The 17,885-nt window shown below is 38.5% G+C and overlaps 1 long non-coding RNA gene across 2 annotated transcripts in view; it reads right to left on the minus strand.

The window, feature by feature from the left end:
* Positions 1-4,574: 4,574 nt before the first annotated feature.
* Positions 4,575-17,885, minus strand: part of LOC115610024 — a 50,356-nt gene continuing 37,045 nt past the window's right edge. For both annotated transcript variants that reach the window (XR_003992080.1, XR_003992079.1), the window contains 4 exons: positions 17,485-17,590; positions 10,540-10,654; positions 5,314-5,492; positions 4,575-5,109 (listed from right to left, as the gene is read on the minus strand). This is a non-coding gene — a long non-coding RNA (uncharacterized LOC115610024). The remainder of the gene's footprint in view (positions 5,110-5,313; positions 5,493-10,539; positions 10,655-17,484; positions 17,591-17,885) is intronic.

Genomic DNA, 17,885 nt, shown 5'->3' on the forward strand with positions numbered 1-17,885 from the left:
CTCTTCTAAGGGTTGTTGTCTGGGCACCAGGGCAGGACGATGAGAATGCTAATATCTAGGAAAAGGCAGATTGTCTGTACTGGCTGCTGGAACTAGAGCCTGGGAATTTTCCTAAAGGCAGAAGAATGAAATAAAGCATTGATACAATCCCACAGAAGCACATATTTTGCCTTGATAAAATCTCACACATTAAGAAGCTTGGGAGGGCAAGCTGAGCAAGAAAGAAATCGAGACAAAGAGATGGAGAAGGCAGTGGGCCAAGGAAGGAAGTAGGAACCAAATGACACCAAGCCTGTGATTCAGAGGAAGAGCTGTGCACCACATGAGGACTCGAGGGGACAGCCTGGAAGGCTCTGACATAGACAACTCCTGGGAGTGGTAGGGACAGAAGAAAGAAAAGGCAATGAGCATATATATTCTTTCTTCTTATTAGAAAGATACACATACACATTTTTGTACATAAATAGACATTTTTGTGTTCATAAACATGCATGCATACATGTATATACACATACATTTATGTGTGTGTATGTGTTATTTCTTATGTTACTTCAGGAGAAAAGTGACTGGTGTGCAAAGAGTGTTTGTCTATTTGCAATCAGATGTCACAACCCCAAAGAATAAATTGTAAACTCACTTTTCCAGTAGGACCAACGTTCTCAGCAAAGATGAGCCGATGTTAGTCAGGAGCTTGGTGGGGAGGCCAAAGGGGCTAATACAGCTGTGAAAGCATAACAGGCTGACAGGCTGTTTATTGGAAAATTGCCAGAGAAGCCAAAAGAAGAGACCATGTTTCAACCACCCAGTCAAAGTGGTTGAAAAGTCAACTCCCAAAGTTCACCACAAACTTGAAAGCTGAATTTAGCACCAACTCAGGGGTGCCCTACCAATGCTGTGACATATTTAAATAACAGTTTGGTGTTTGTATAAAGTTTTTACTTGATTCATTCTAAGCTACCAACAAACCATTGGTCCAAAGAGAAAGTCTCTGCAATATTAATTTAATTAAAACCACTACTTCACAATTTCCAAACAGAATTTTTTTTTTCTCCCAGAACCAGACAAATGCATAAACACTTCATCTACAATATCTACATGTTTAGCTGCAAGGGACTGCTATAATTACTTTAGCCACGGCTCATGCCATGAAGTACTGGTCTCAGCCACTGTCCTCACACAATTGAAAATAAGATATATTCTGAGATATATGCAGCATTCAAAAACACAACACCACAAGAATAGTACTGATCTTAGCCCACCCAACATGTATAAATATATAGCATCCATGACATACCAAATCAAGCTATGGAGAAGGCAAGAAAGGGATGATAGGTGGGCAAAGAATTACTGACATACAGAAGCAGGTCGGTTTTCTGGGGAAAAATTGTGCCAGGGGTAGAAAATAAATGACAGAAAGCACAAAGTTGTAGGCAGGGGACAGATATGAAGCTGGTAAACTAGTACAGGAAGGTGACATGGCAGTGAAGGCAACATCTGTAACACCCTGAAGATGAGGATGGGAAGATTTCATGTGATGCAGCTAAACAGGAAGAAATGAGCGGCATAAAAGGAAAGCAAAACTACTACTGGATCACTTCACATACTGTCATGTCAAGTCTCTATGCAATTCACAGCTTACAGATTTACCAGCTAACACATTCCTCACTGCAAATTTCTAACTGAGCCAACTGCACAGAAAGTTTTCAATTTGGCTTCACCAAGAACACCGTTTTGTTCACAGCATGGAGCAATGTGGGAGAAGAGAGCTCTCGTTTTCTGTCACTGCCACTGTACAACGTTCAGCACATTAATGGTGGCATCCTTACTGAAATGCATCATGGTTTGTGGAACCCTGTGAGAGACCTAGATGCAGAAACACCACCATGCCTATGCTCTACCAATAACAGAGACTAGGTGCATTGTGGTCATGAACAACTTTACCACTAAGGAGAGGAAAGAGGACTGTGCCAGTTGCTTTGCCTCAACAATATTGCTTCCTAGCCTATTTATAGTGCCGTTTTAACAGCCATGGAGGACACATTATTTGGCTGCCCAACTGGGGGAACACAACCAGCAATAAAGGAGGGGGAGGAACAGCAGAGGTACTAGAAATCATAACACATAGGCTATAAGATCATGACCAGCCTCTTTTGTAACTCAGTACAGCAAATATGGATAGAGAAGGGGAGTTTTGGGGTTCACAGTATAATCTGGAGTTCATCTCACCCAACTAAATGCAAATAAACTCCTCTGGGAGAAATGGAGCTGTTCTGCATTTATACCAAAAATAAACGAGAGCAGAGCCTCAGCCAACATGATAACTACTTCTTCAGATTTCTTTTGGCTTGTTTCTTTCTCACCCTACAAAATGCTGTGTAATGGGCAAATGAACATGGAGTTCTCTTGCAATAAATTGGATGAGTGAACAGAGGGAAATCAATTTCTTTATGATGGCTTCTACTATGAACAAAACCAGAATGCCTAACGAGTGCTGGAATGATAGATGGAGTTCGAGGACAGAGTCTATTATTACATTATGTTAAACTAAAACAGCTTTGTTGACTTCAATCCATTTATTCCAAATTTTGCACAGATAGAGACTGTGACTGGAATATACACAGTGTACAAAGTTGTGGAGCAGGTTCTGGAAGTTAGAGGGGTTTCTGCTTCTTTTGCCGATTAGACCTATCTGGATCAATCACCAATTATGAAACACATAAGGAAAAAATGCCTAACAAACATTGCCAATAACGGATATACCAGATGAATTAATAAGAAATTTCTCTAATTTATGAGGTTTAAAAATTAAATTCTTTCCTGGAAATCTTATAAGGACATTAAATAAATCATTTAGAAATAGCAAAACATGCTCTGTCCTGTAACTTGCAGGTGACCAGCAGAAGTCATGTGTGTAAGATATTATTTAGCTCAGAGTTTAACTGAAAATTAAAATCAATATCATATACAACAATTAGGACAGGTGTTCTTAAGTATTTTTAAACATTTCCCTTTGAAGCAATAGTTTGCTTACTGTATTTTATACTCTTGACACTTACTAAACTAAAAACATGCATACAGAATTATAAACAAATCCAGACTCCTGCTTTAAAACGAGCAGTTTGAGGTGGGCTGTCCAGCAGGATCCTCCATCCCTCCCACATCCCCCACCAGACAGCCTACTCAAACCTTATAAATCACTAGACTTTGATAATAATTTATCAGAGGTACACTAAAGGTAGAAATTAGCACCTGCATTAATGCCTAATCAGGGCTTTTAAAGAAGCTTCCCATTGCCATACAGTGTTGCCCCCTGGCAAATCTGAAGACAGGCACCAGACCAGAAAAGCGCTCTTATCTGGAGCACCAATTCCTACAATGCTGTGAAAGAGGGCTGTTCAACTAATGAACTTCTTTTGTAAGAGAACATCTTTCATATCAATGTTAAAAAAAGCACTCAAATACTTAAAAATTTAGGAGCCATCCACAGACCTTAGGATAGAGCAGTTAAGTAACACAAGGAAGTTACCATTTCTGGGACATTCCTCACAGTGCATGTTTCTGAGAGCAGGTAAGGATGATTGGGTTCTTCAGTTTGCCATAGCTGAGAGATAGTGATGTTTCTGGTGTGCAGACGGCAGGGGAGGAAACAAGATACTGATGCTGCCAATGGTACATTGAAGCGAAAGAGGTCCCATATTCAGACTACAACCATCTTTGTGGAGCAGACTTTGCAGAACTCCACTAGCAGCACAACTGAAGATGGCATTTCTATCACCATTAAGGTCTAGTAATAGGGCATCCTCCAAAGCGCTTATTCTTACATCTATATTCCTGACAAGAAATAAAAGAAAGTCTTTATACCTGATATTCATCATCCCTTTACTCTGATTCCTCATGTCTTTATTGTATCCTACAGGGCAATATTAGAGGAATGGTGGAGCATATAAAAATATGTGCTTGTGTTTATTTGTTCATTTATTTTACATTTTACAAACTCATTATCTTGGAAAAATGACTTAGAAAGGGAATGTCTGTCTGCAGGCACATGGACCCTGAGGGTTACAGATGGCTGCAATCTTTTTTTGAATTACAAATTTTTCACTTAGTTTTAAAATCAAAATGTCAGTCTTCCAAAAATTTTTCCTTTTTTTAATATCCAAATGTTAAAAACACAATTTCTGCTTATTTTATACCTACTCGCATGTTTAGCTGTTATTTTAAAAGGCATTCTAAAATCTCCTGCTAACTGTTTACCACTAGTCATGGTTTCCAATGACACCTCCTGTGCCAGTCCCTTCCTGAGTAAAAAGGGAGAAACCTCATACTATAAACCAAACGTTCATGACTAATTTTCCCATCCAGAGGCCCAAAGTTGAAATGCAGTTTTGCAAAGCATCTAAACCCATATTTAATTTTCATTTCTGTTCCAGAAGCATGTACTTAAAGTTAAAAATTTTGCTGAATGAAGATTGCCATAAGCACATCTTCAATGCTCTTCTGAATCAAGTCAGAAATGCTGCTTAAGTTAGAAAGCTAACTTTTATCACAAGGAAGTTGAATACCATCTTAGAAAACATCTACTTTTTAGGGTCAGATTCTAAGCTCTGATATACAATTTATATCCATAACATCTCAGAAGATGTATAAACACATCTGACAAACTGGGATGCACATCAGTTGGCCACTCTCAGTTACTAGACAGGCTGTAAGATTTGCATCACACACGTATGGGTGTTTCCTGGCTCCCATCAGCACATGACCTACTTGAGCTTCCTTATATGGAAGGTTATGGTTTAAGAAGCGAAGTTCATGAATCGCCCTCTATAAACCCTGCCCACAGAGAACATGCTAGAGTGAGTAATCTACCATGGAACATTTCATACTTGCAGCCATCGAAACAAACAGTTTGAAATGCCAACACCTACCTGAAAGTAAAACCATGCCATTAGAATAAATTCAGGACATTCCCTTTGTCAGCTACTGAATACAAAAAATTCGCCTGTAATTTTACCTCAGTGCAACACTCATTGGCTTAATGAGATTATACAGTCAGCAAACCATGGCAAGGCTGGATTCAAGATTTGCAGGGAGGCATTCAGCATATTGGCCCTGCAATAGGAAAAAATATTCATCAGCTTTGCAGGAGACCATTGTATGTAGCACAATGCCTCCTAGATCACTGAACAAGTCTGTCCTATCACCTACAGCATATATGTGAAATACACGCTGCCTCCCGTCCTCTGAGCACAATTTGAGGAGCAAAATCACCTCTCCTTCTGTCAACCCCAACTGGGTAATGAAACCCATTATTACCTCACTCCTCACTCGGCCTCCTCGGAGAGCAGTGTTCAGATTTCTTTTCTCCATGGTACTACATCAGTCACTATTACCAGCCTTCAGCCTTTGCTAGATCTATTACACATTGTTCTGTAAATATGTTCACAAAAATTACTTTCCATCTCAGGTCAGGATTCAATATGTATCAAGAAGACCTATAAAAGAAATAAAGCCATCAGACGTCACGTCATTCTGAAACAACCCCAAAAAAATAAGTCAGCTTTTGGAGGAGACAATAGGCTTTGAACTTGGTAATTACCAGCTATTCCTGATGACTGTACATACGAAAAGCCACAACCTCCACTATTCATGGAGGCTGCAAAAGTAAACCCTTCATTATTGTTTCTGCTATATAAATGTTCTTTTGCTTTTCCGTGTATTTAACCTTTATGATGGCAAAGAAATTCAATGTTTAAATCAGCTTAAATTATATTTTTTCTCAACTGTTGCAACAAGGTCCCTTGAGTGACCTTTAATTATACTTTTTTCTCAACTGTTGCAATAAGGTCCCTTGAGTGACATTTTTATTTGTGTAAAAGGCAGAAGAGTTTGCAAAAATGGGTTTTAAAACACTACTTCTGGCCCACAGAAGTATTTCTTTCACAGGACGCAACAGACAAAGAAAGGAGACAGAGCGTTTGCCTACAAAGAAAAAACTAAGATGGAAAGAGGTTTCAGCAATCCAGTCAAACCACAAAATGTTATAAAGATTACAGATGGCACTGCAACCAGAGAGGACTGCAATACTTGGACAGACCCCTTTTCAAGGCTATCTATCTAAATTGACTTTAGTGTCCAGGACAACTTGAGATTCATAAGGCATAAAGCCATCTTTTCTCCTCTCCCATATAATGTGTTTTTTGTGGTGCATTAGATTTTCTGTGTAAAATAACTGAATTTTTAAAGACACCGAAGCACCCTAATCTTTGGAAAACAGAAGCCCAAACACTTCTAAAAATCTGGCCCATTATCAGCTGGAAGCCTGGTCAGACTCAAGAAATTGGTAAAAGCAATTTCAGACACTGCTTTCTTTTCTCTGTTCATCATCAATATATCTTTTTCATATATTGGTCTAATTTAGACTGCAAGCTCTTCTGAGCAGGGAATATGTTTGTACATTCATAGAGTGCCCCATAAATTTATGGCATTAGATGCATTTTTATAACAAATAAGAAAAAAAATCAATTATTTCAGTTAAATGATACTCTCCTTACACTAGCAATTGATATTAATGCCTCCAGCAATAGCTGATGCTGGCTATATCAATATCAGAGCCTCAGAAAGACCCTGGAAATGTTGCTTATATGTTTCTGTAGTGTTTGCATTTTGGACTCTTGGAAAGTAATAAAGCACTGCAATACAAGATGTCTCTTGGCTCCTTGCTGACACAAAGGCACTCTGCTTATCAGTGAATTAAAGGCAACTTCTTACATTCACATGGCTAAATCATTACTGATGTAAGAACATTACAACAAATGACTAGAACACGTGCAAGTGCAATGCACTCAGCTTTTGTTCCATTATAAATGTCTTTGAACGTTGATATAACTGTTGTACTTCCCTTTATGTAGGCCTTTTGTCCTTTCAGCTTTTTTATGTGCTTCTCTGGCCCACATTGCAGGACACACAGTGTGGTTTCAGGCATATAGTTTGCTCTAGTGGTATGCATGCAAAATGAATGCAAAATATGCAGCCAAGATAAGCCCTGGCAGATCTGGAAAGCAGAGCAGAAGAAATAATTTTGCTTGTTACCTTTAAAATCTCTTCCATTTGATAATTATACAACCAATAGAGGGAGAAAAACACTTTTCTTTGCCAGGCGTGTGTATTTTCCTGTATCAAGCAGAACTTCCCAGGATGCCTAGCCTCTGTTTGAATCCTTAGGAATTAATTGTTTTATCCACCCATTTCCACAGGACAAGGCCACTAAATAATGAGACCCATAAACCTTTATAATTAAGGAAAAATACAGATAACATAGAAACAAGCAGAGCCTTTGGTGGCATAAAAGGACACTCTAGCTAGTTAACAGGAATAGCCAATGCATTCCTGATCCTAAGTGCAATAATTTTAACAGCTGGTCTCACAAAATAGATCCCATGATTAATACATTTGAAACAAACTTGAGTTGCTAGATTAGGGCACTCTGTTCAAGCAGTGGGAGCATTTGTTCAATCGCGCATCAGATATCCATTGTCTGAACATGGTACTGATAGTCGCATTGTAAAGCTGATTCTCTAATATTCTTGGGATGCAATGTACTGCATTTTTTTCATCATTTCCTCTACATGTAAACTGATCTCCTGCGTTGAAGCAGTACTATTTAAAACAAAAGGGTTTGATTTATAGCCAGTCCCCAGCCTCATAAATCACACCTGCAGTGTGGTGCTCTGAGCTCCCTGTGTTCTGCCAGCATTTACGTTTTATAAATGATTTGGGTTTACCTCCCATTGTGATGGAGCCTAATACAATTGCATTCTTCTCTCCCAGCATCCACTCTTGCTGTTGCTCATTATTCCCACTGGGAATTCAGACCTAGTTTCTGCAAGCTTGTCGAGGGAGGGGATTGGTAGTGGTATGGGGTTTATTAAATTAAGGAATGTTGAATTAAAAATTTATGTTCACATTCTGTAGCTTTTTCTACTGCTAGACATACTATACAGCAGACTTTCTTTCCTCCCCATTGACTATGCTTATATTTAAGCTCCCATTTGCTCAGCTAGTGATTTGGAAGTTAGGACAGCAGCTTGAAATGTCCGATATAAAGAGTATTTGACCTTCAGAGTAACCCAGGTATGCACATCAGCCATTCTACAAACTGCATAAGGAGCTTAAATTCTTATTTAAAAATAAAAAAATAAAAAATAATTACTTTAGTCTCCCAAGAGACTAAGTGCAAGGATTTTATTTCTAACTCTCAGAATGTCCCAAACTGCCCAAAAGATGCTTATATAATATTTTGCAATGGTCTCTCAAGTTCTCAACCATATAAGAGTTCTCGTTGGTTAAGCACAGTTCAGACACACAGTGATAACGAGACTTGCTTCTTAGAGCTGGCAGCCTTAAGTCCTGGTTCAGAGAATTATTCCTAAGTCATGGCACCATTTAACTGAGATTGATAGGATTTGTGCATGTGCTTTGACTTCTTCTGTACCAAAACAACCAATGATTTAATTTGTTCAATTAACAACCATCATCACTGCCATTTTTACTGTTAAAGAATACTGCTACTACCGTATCTATAGCCAACAAAGAAATAATTGCAGTTTGAGGTTGGTAAAAGCCACAAAATCTAAGTTACGTTTCTGTCACAAGTACTCAATACAGTTTAGGTTCAGTTCTGGAGTCCGGTCTTCTGAGCACTAAAATGGAGTCTGTTATTTGAAGAGACAGTTGCAACATATAGGCCTGAGATTTGGAAGGCTGCAATGCATGTCATCAGAGATCAGGCTCAGATCTAACTAGCTGGAAAAATATTTCTGAAATGAATAGTAGTTATTCAGAAAAGCTACTCCCTTTCCAACGTAACTCACAGGTGGACTGGAATAAGTGGACCTGTTCCAATTCAATGAAGGATTAAGCTAAACACTTCTATTTTCAAAGTAGATTACGTGAAACAAGAAGACATTTTGATTTCCGAATTAGAACTGTCCACACATGCATTTATGCAGGAAAAGCTTTTACACATTAAAAGCAAACTTTATTTTCATCCAAATTTACTTTCAAATGGAGGCAGCAAGCCTTGAATTATTGCATCCACTGTCTGAAAATTCATATAACAGTATTTGTATGGAAAGTAGGCTTCTGAAGTTCATAGTGTGGGTATAAAGATAACCAGTTGTAACAGATCTTTCTTGGTAATGACTAGCTTAATTTTTAGAACCTATTTTGGATTTAGTTACTGATTGTATAAAAACTAGTGATTCCAAAAAGTGCTTCCAAAAAAGAATTTAGTGAATTCAAATGCTCTGAACAACTGTTTTAATTCTCCAGCAGTTCAAAATTAGACGTTATTCTGAGAACAAAAAGAAACCCCAAACAACTAAAACAAAAACAAAAGCAAATTTACTCATAATTACTGAGAAGCAAACACTAAATTCTTAATGCCAACATTTGTTACCTGAAGTTTAAGTTTCTTGGATTTTTTACCCAAATATGATAAAGCTATGAAAAAAAATGGTAACTCTGCAAATATTATCCATCTGATATTTTATCTTATGGCAGGACAAGGTAGCAAAATGACTGCATGAACCTCCTCACTCACTGCAATTCTTGTTTGTCATTGGATTTAACTGCAGTAAAATGCAATTATGCAAATCCTGGCATACATGCGTATGGTTAAATTACACCTCGCTGTGTAGCCTTGTGCTGCCCCAAAACCAACCCTGCAAAGCATGTAACTCCATGCACTGTTACAAGTAAGTCTTCTATTATGATTTGCTCTATGAAGTGTCTTCATATATTCAGCCTCGCATGAAAACAGATCCAGGATTATGAGCATCCTTCTGTAGTAGCTTCTCATGCAACCATGTCTACTGAAACATGAGTTTCATTTTGGGTTTGGTCCAGCAGTATTGCAAGTCCTTTTTATGCAACTGCATGTGAAGCAGCATAGTTGTGACATATAACATATCCTTATACATTTGTTTCAAACAACCCTAAAATTCCAATGTTTTTTCCTGAAGACAATGTCTTTATACAAGATCCTATTAAAAATAAACCTGCAATAAAAATGCTTATGTCAAAAAATGGATTCTTAGTTGAATGCATAAAGACTGCTCCCCTGTCAAAGTAGTCATTTGGTTAACTTTGAAATTTGATTTAAATATTAGCAAGTGTGAAAGATTCATTGTTGTCTTTACACAAAGCAAAAAGGCATTAAATGTGCCCCAATGTCTTCAATGAATGAAACTCATTTCAGTAAATGTAGATACATTTCAGTTAATGACTTTGTTTATAATGTGAAGCAGCAATTACAAGCTATATCTGGAACACTGATAAACTCACCCAATCACCTCTCAGATATTGGTAAGTCCAATTTAAACTAAATGTATGCCTGCTAAATTTCCATTTGCACACGCAACTGAGATAGCTGGAAATGGGCAGTTTGATCTGCATATACAGCTTTGCCTTCTTAATGGGCAGTGCTGAAGAAAGGTCTCTGGCATTCTACTGGAAAGGTGCCCCCCTGTGATACTTTACATGCTTGTATTCTTGACATGGACCATCCAGCTGTTTTCTAGAGTCCTCATTTATATAATAAGAAGTCTTGCAATCCATTATGTTATTGGAATCCAAATGCCTGGCCCAAATATTCCTGCAATAGATACATACATTGAAAATACATTTAAGTATCTAGACCTAGCAGAAGAGAAGTGCCTATTTCCACTTCTACAATTCATTTATCCCTAGGAGAAATCAATAAAGAAAATTTAACCAAGAAACTTGCAAAATAAATATCTGATAGATCCATTAATATGCAACAATAATCAATAAGGAGAGCTTTCCTAGCATTAAATAACTAGCTGGAGAAATCATTAACTATGAGAAATTTCCAATGCCGAGTGCAATCTGATCCTGAAACACTTTTTCACATTATCAGTCCTTATTCTTACAAAATAATCCTGATTTGTGAGAGCCAGATTTACTTATTAAAGTAACATCCTAAGTTCCATAGCATACCTATTGCTTCTTAGCAGTATTGCTTCTTAGCATACCTATTGGTAAATTAATTAAGTACCATTTTTAGACCATTTGTTAAAAAAGTTCTGCAAATACTACTTACAAAATTACTTTAAAAGAGAAAAAAAAAAAGCATTTGCTTTCTGAAGAGCTTTAAATTTTAAACTTGAGTTCTATGATGTTCCCATGGATACACTGCTTTGTTCCTATAATGGTCTTGCTTCAGCATGGTAAGCAGTAGGGAAACAAGACTTACTCTCAACATTTCAATAGGCTTAGCACCTTCATCAGCTAAGTGGTCCTCCAGTGGTGCCCAATGCGATACACAGTTTTTTTCCTTTTCCACCTTGAGAAAGAATTAGTTCTTGTTTGTGGCTCCACAGTTGATCTCAGCACAATAAATACACAATTGTGCCATTTCAATCCAGTACACCCTAGACACATTTCTCTGGATGGGTCACACAGTGTCAGGTAGCTGCAGGCTACTTATCATCATGCCAGATCATTTGTACAACAGTAAGTATTATCACTGACCCCTCCCCCCCAAGAAATGTGAAGTTTTTTCTTATACAGAAAACCCTGTTTTCTAGAATTCTTAGAATGATGGAATGATTCTCAATGCAAATAGCAATCAAATGCCTTTGCTCCAAAAGAAATTAGTTATTATCAGATGTCGCACCAATCCCATCTTATCCAATCGTATATATGAGGAGTAATTCCCTGATGCTACAGGTTCTTCTGCTTTCTTGCTCTTTGATGAAGATGATCATTATGCTCCCTAGGACAGGTCTCAAAGACATTTTTAAGGAAAGTGCTTGACAAAGAGAAAGCAATCTTGGAAGAAAAAGAGCCTATAAAGAAAAATAATTTTCTTTAGATGCAAAGGAGGCAGAGAAGGCTCAGTAATGGAATACACAGCTTTTCATCTCTATATCACTAGTTCAGATATAGCTGAGGCTGTCAGTAGTCGGAAGTGGTGAGTCTACAAAAGCTGGTAAGCTGAAAAACATCCAAGACACAGAGTGGTAATTTACAACAGCATCGAAGACAGAAAGGAGGCAAAATAGGGTTAAATTAATGTTAGCATTTAAAATAACATGAAAACACATTTCCAGACAGCATACAATTAAGAGAAATCCTATCTTTGGGGTGATGTGGACTAGTGACCTAACAGCTATTTTCTACAAGATGTTTTCAGATCTAACAGGACCATTGCTACACTCACAGTCAAATGAAAATTTTCCCTAGACTAACTTCTAAAATTGTTGCTGGTCTTTCAAACATTCATCACCTGGTCCATAAAAAACTTAGTCATCTCTGTTTGCTAGGTTCAGAATGGCCAAAGTTCATGAGAAAGTTCTTTTTCATTAAAATATTATTAAGTTCAGTATCTAAAAAATCAGTATTATATTCACTATTTTCAAGGGATTCCAAGTGATACTGAATCTCAAAGACTGTAAAGCTAGCCTGTGCATTCTGTATCACCATCCACACCATTGTTTTTGCTTTTTACTGTCTTCTTTCAAGTTTCATGTAGCCTCTTCAGCCTTGGGGCTATGTCATCCTATCTACTAACTAGTACCTTGGATTCTGATACTGCCTGGGCTTTGAGGACACTGCTGCAGAACAAATCGTCATCATGATCAATACCTGGGAAGCTGTGACATTGCTAGATGTGAGCTTTGCTCAGTGACTCCATTAGTGCCATCAATATACATCCAATGGCTGTGTGAGCAGCTATGTGATGTAGCAGCAGTCACTTCAGAAGAATCATTGACTGACTCAGTGCACAGGCACAGAACTGACAATTAAATGAACTAACAGCTTCAATTTACTTGCCATAATCAATTCAAGCTACAGTGCAGTCATGCAGGGAAAGGTTAGGAACAGCATGACCAAGCCTGAACCACAGCTCCCATTTTGTAACACGCTGTCTCCCAATAGAGAGTTTTCCTGTCAAGGGCAAATAAGACATCTTAAAAATCATTTTTCACAGTTAATCTTAAAGGTACCTTTTCAGACATAAGGAAAAAGATTTTGGACAAGAAAAGTATGGAACAATTAAGTGGAGCAGCTGCTGAGTGGGCTGCAGATCTTGTTTGCAGTGAGCAGAGAAACCTGCATCTAGAATGGAGTCTACTAAGAATCTGCATATAACCCATACCTGGGTCTGATTCTTTGCTGTCTTGCATAATGGGTATTTAGATCTGTGCAAAGACTGTGAAACATGGTCACTCTTTTAAGCAGACTTTTACAGCCACTTGGCAGCCCACACAGCAGCACAGCGGAGAGCTGGTCCCCAAAGCTGGCACAGCAGCTCTGTGCTGTTACATGCAGTAAAACCTACATTTATGTATGTATGTTTTTCCACACTCCTCCTCATCCACTTTTTTTCTTCATCCTGGATACAGGAATGGTTTGTTCATTTTTCATATCCCTTTCCTATCTGAAAAAGGTACAGCACTCTTTAAAACTGATAAAACACTAGGTCACCCTGAAGTGGTTTTGTGAAACTCATCCAAGTTCTTCAGTACAATTGATGCGGTTTCCTTATAACATAGATGTGGCAGAGTTGAATAGATTCCCTAGAGACTCCACAGTTATTTTCAGTAGCGACAAAAGCCCATCCCAAACATAACTTTCAATCTGTTCATCCCTCCTTGAATACTAAGTAGAGCCTTTTCCTCTTATAATAATGCACTGAAACCAACTCTGTATAATAAAAACACCTCCAGCATTTCAATACCACCTGAATTACTTTCCAAGATATGTGTCCTAATGCCACAATTGCCCCCATTGTTAGATGTAGATCAGGCCAAAAGGATTGTACAATGCCTTTTATCTAGCCCTACCAGCATGGGAAGTTCCACTGGGAGATACACATTTGTCAGGGGAAGCATATAGCACCTTGAAATTTAAAAGAAGCATTAATGAATAGAGGATGCACCCAGAGGACAGCACAGATTTAAGGCAAGCCAGAAAGTGTTGGGAGTCCTTAAAAAAATCAATTAACTTTTAAAATAAAGTGCCAACTTAGTAGTAGTTCTATTTAACAGCATTGGTCAAAAGCAATAACAGAGAATCTACACCTCTTTTTGGCCAGGGGCTTATATTTTTACAGGCAAGTAAGTATGAGAATTCACCACCATTGGGCTTTTAACCCATTTGTATAGATACAGGATTTCTGCAAATACAATGCAAATTGAGTTTTGGCAAAGCCATAGTTATTATGGAAGTGGTAACTTTGATTTTCTCAGTAACTGCATGCACATAATCTCACTAAAGTCTTACACTACAACAATAAAGTTTGGAAACTGTTTTCATAGTGTTCATGTTATTTTCTCCTGGACTGCAAGGTTATTTTCAAGATGCATTTTTTGATTGTAATCACTCATTCAAACGAATGCCTCATTTACAAAACACATTTGTCTCACAATTCACATGCTCCAAGTTTATACAACAGTGTACCCCCTTTTTCCAACAATCTGCATCAAAGTCTGAAAAATTTCTCTCCTGCTAGGAAAAAAAATCCTACCCATATACATGCTAGACCCCTTTTAATGTCTTTTCAAAAGGAGATGGGTCTCAGGATAAAATACAAGACATGAAAGGCCCGAAGACTGCATGCAATTCTCTTGTGAAACAAGAGACATGATGCTCTGACAGCACAGCCAGCCTTTAAGCACTACTATACGTCTGCAATTCAACCTGTCTTCAGTCCCACAGCACAGCTGCAGTCCCAGGGGGTGGTTTCCCCCAGGCCCAAAACACCAGGCTGGTTGCTGGCTCTGACATCCCTGGCACCAGCCCTTTCACAATTCCGCACGTCTCAGCTCCTCTTCCGAGTGCAAATATCTGAGCGCCGGTGGCTGATCAGCCACAGTACCCAGCACAGAGGCACTGTGATGACAGTGCATACCTAGAATGTAAAAGGGGATCTGAATAACTTACCCTGACAGATAACAGAGCCAATTAAAAACAGTGACACAACGTATGTGCAGCTGTACAGAAATCTATGACAAAGGAAGAGAAGTGCAGTGCTATCCTGCTATCTCTGCTCACAAGAGAATTTCTACTGACTTTGCTCTGCATCATATCAGTCAAAAAGTAGCAAATACACAGTATTTTGTTGTCTTAAGAGATTTCTCAGTTGCATGACACATGCATTCAAAAGATAACTTCAGTTTCCTATTACTACAAATGCATTAAGCTAGGTTAAATAACAAGCACAGCATCATAAATATTCTTGAAACTATTTTGTTTATCTTCTGGCACTGAATTCGATATGACTAAAAACATTTAAAAATTTGTGAAAATAATTTGTAAGCCAAATATTATCATCATGGAAGCTCATACAAGTGCTCATGCCATGTACTGGAAAAATATGAATATCACAATGTATTTGACAGGATTACTGCGCAGAAGAGGTTGTAAAAACCATTTGGAGTGGGACTGAATGGTTGTATTATTAAATTTCGTTATATTGCTTAAGACAGCAAGTGCATGGTCTCCTTCTACTTTTTAAATTACTATCTACATGGACTTAGCTGTCCTCTGTTAAATAATGTCATACAACCATTGACCCAAAAAAGAAATTGATCAGCTGAACAACATAGAAAGATTTAGCATCTGTATACAACACAGCAGCCTTTTTGCAGTTTGTGTACCTAAGATGAAGTACTATATAACACCACCAGTGCTGCTCAGAAAAATGTGTCTTCAAAGGAAATTAATTAGAATTACTTTAGCTGCCTTGTTCTAGGATTGCAGCCTAATGCCAAATTTTGCCAGGACACCAGTCCTGATCTCTTCTTATTCCTATTACTCACTGGGGGCAGACAGGAGGTGCAGGGGGGTGAACACTTCATTTTGCATACATTATTGACTTCTCAGTTCTCAGTTCACCATTGGTTTGACATCAGTGGGAACAGTGACCAAAAAGAAGACAAGTCTTGGTATCTGATCAGCACAAGAGACATTTCATTCTCTGACTACAAAGGATTACATCGAACATTAAGAACCAACTTTTGCAAAAGCCAACTAGTATACACTTTGTTGCGAACTGCTGAAAGGTGTACATTACCAGTGTTTACACTACCAACCATTTACTAGGTTCATCCTACCTCCTACAGTCTTCACATGTCCTCCTTAGAGAGCTGGTCTCAATAAAACAGTCCCTCCTGCGCACTCAACAACTACACCACCAGGTATTGAAATAGTTCTCCTGCCTATTCTGTACTGAAGAAATTATTAAGTTTTAATGTACCACACAACTCACTGCTGACACCAAAAGCACCATTCCCAATAACAGATTTTGTTCAACACCTTTAAGCCTTTGTATGACAAGATGTCAGCACCCCTGATCAAGCAGTCATAGAATCACAGTCATAGAATGGCTGAGGTTGGAAGAGACTTCTAGCAGTCATCTGATTCAACCATCATGCTCAAGCAGGGCTACCTGAAGCAGGTTGCTCAGGACCATGTCCAAATGGCTTCTGAGTATCTCCAAGGACAGAGACTTCACATCCTCTGTCAGAAACCTGTGCCAGTATTTGACCACCCTCACCGTGAAAAAGTTCAGAGTGATGTTCAGACAGTTCCTCCTGTGTTCTAGTTTGTACCTGTTTGAATCTATAGCCTGATACAGATGACAGGGAACAACCAGCTGGCGTACTGGCAGAGTTGCAAGACATGCAGGCATTGCTATATGAGAAGACAGAAACTACTCCAAACCTTTCTATGCACAATTATAAGCTTCATACACATAGGGACCAGATTTTCACTTCTTTAGTGGTCCCATCATGAGGTTTGTGATACAGCTTCTGACAAGCACAATTTGCACCTTTCATGCTCTCCTATCCCTATCAGAAGATCAGCCTCAATCTCTGGAGTGTAGGGCATGCATACTTAAATAAATTAGAGTGAAACTTCTGCAAACTGTCATCTGGAAAGGGCCAAAAAGCCTATTTTTCTGCATTATAGAAGCCTGGGGACAGGAGTTTGAATCTTTGTTCTATTTTTTTTTTTCCTTTGGTAAAATATCAGTTTAATGTTTTTGGAAAGATTTTGCCTTTTTTTTTTTGTGGGTATATCATCAAAGCCTATTAGTGTAATACTTGCTATCGTTCATTTACTGGAGAAAACTCGTTAAACACATGTCACTTCAAAACTGCGTGACATAACATGAAATTGAAATGACCTTTCTTTTGGCACACTACTGCACTGAGTTAAGAGTATTACTAAGTCCCAAGCATTGCCTGTTTACGAATGCCAGTCAGGCTTGTACTACAGCTCTAATGTGCTCAGAGATTCTACAGCGAACGAGCAACTGTAACTAACTGCAAAATAGTGAAGTAGCTGTGAATCCACAGCTTACCAGGGGAAAAGCCACTACCCTGAGACAATAGATTAATTTATGTTGGAAATTTGACTGAATAGAAGTGGAAACTTTGACCAATTACTCACTTTTGTCAGATGCTGTTTCAGTGTTTGGCCTCCTGTCTTGCAATCTGTGAACTTGCATCTTGGGTCTAGGTTACTTCTTCCTATCCATATGGTTCTCACACCAAGTCTGTAAGAGTAACAGCTGAATGAGTCACAGTCATGCTTAACTTCAAGCACAAAGGTGTCTAATTCTTAGTCTTAAAAATGCACGACTGCATCATAAAAAGCCACAGGCTACATCACAGATCTTCAAAGCACTGCCAGAGAGTGCACAGATGTGTATGTCAACCCTTTTGCACCCACCATCCCACTTTCAGGACTCAGGATAGTCAAACAAGAGTCAGATTTCCACTCATTTCCTGAGGTTGCTCAATAGCCTTGGACAGCATCAAATGGACGCTGTGGATCACTAAGTTTCTGTC

The sequence above is a fragment of the Strigops habroptila genome, chromosome 6 (assembly GCF_004027225.2).
Source record: "Strigops habroptila isolate Jane chromosome 6, bStrHab1.2.pri, whole genome shotgun sequence".
NCBI classification, from domain to species: domain Eukaryota; kingdom Metazoa; phylum Chordata; class Aves; order Psittaciformes; family Psittacidae; genus Strigops; species Strigops habroptila.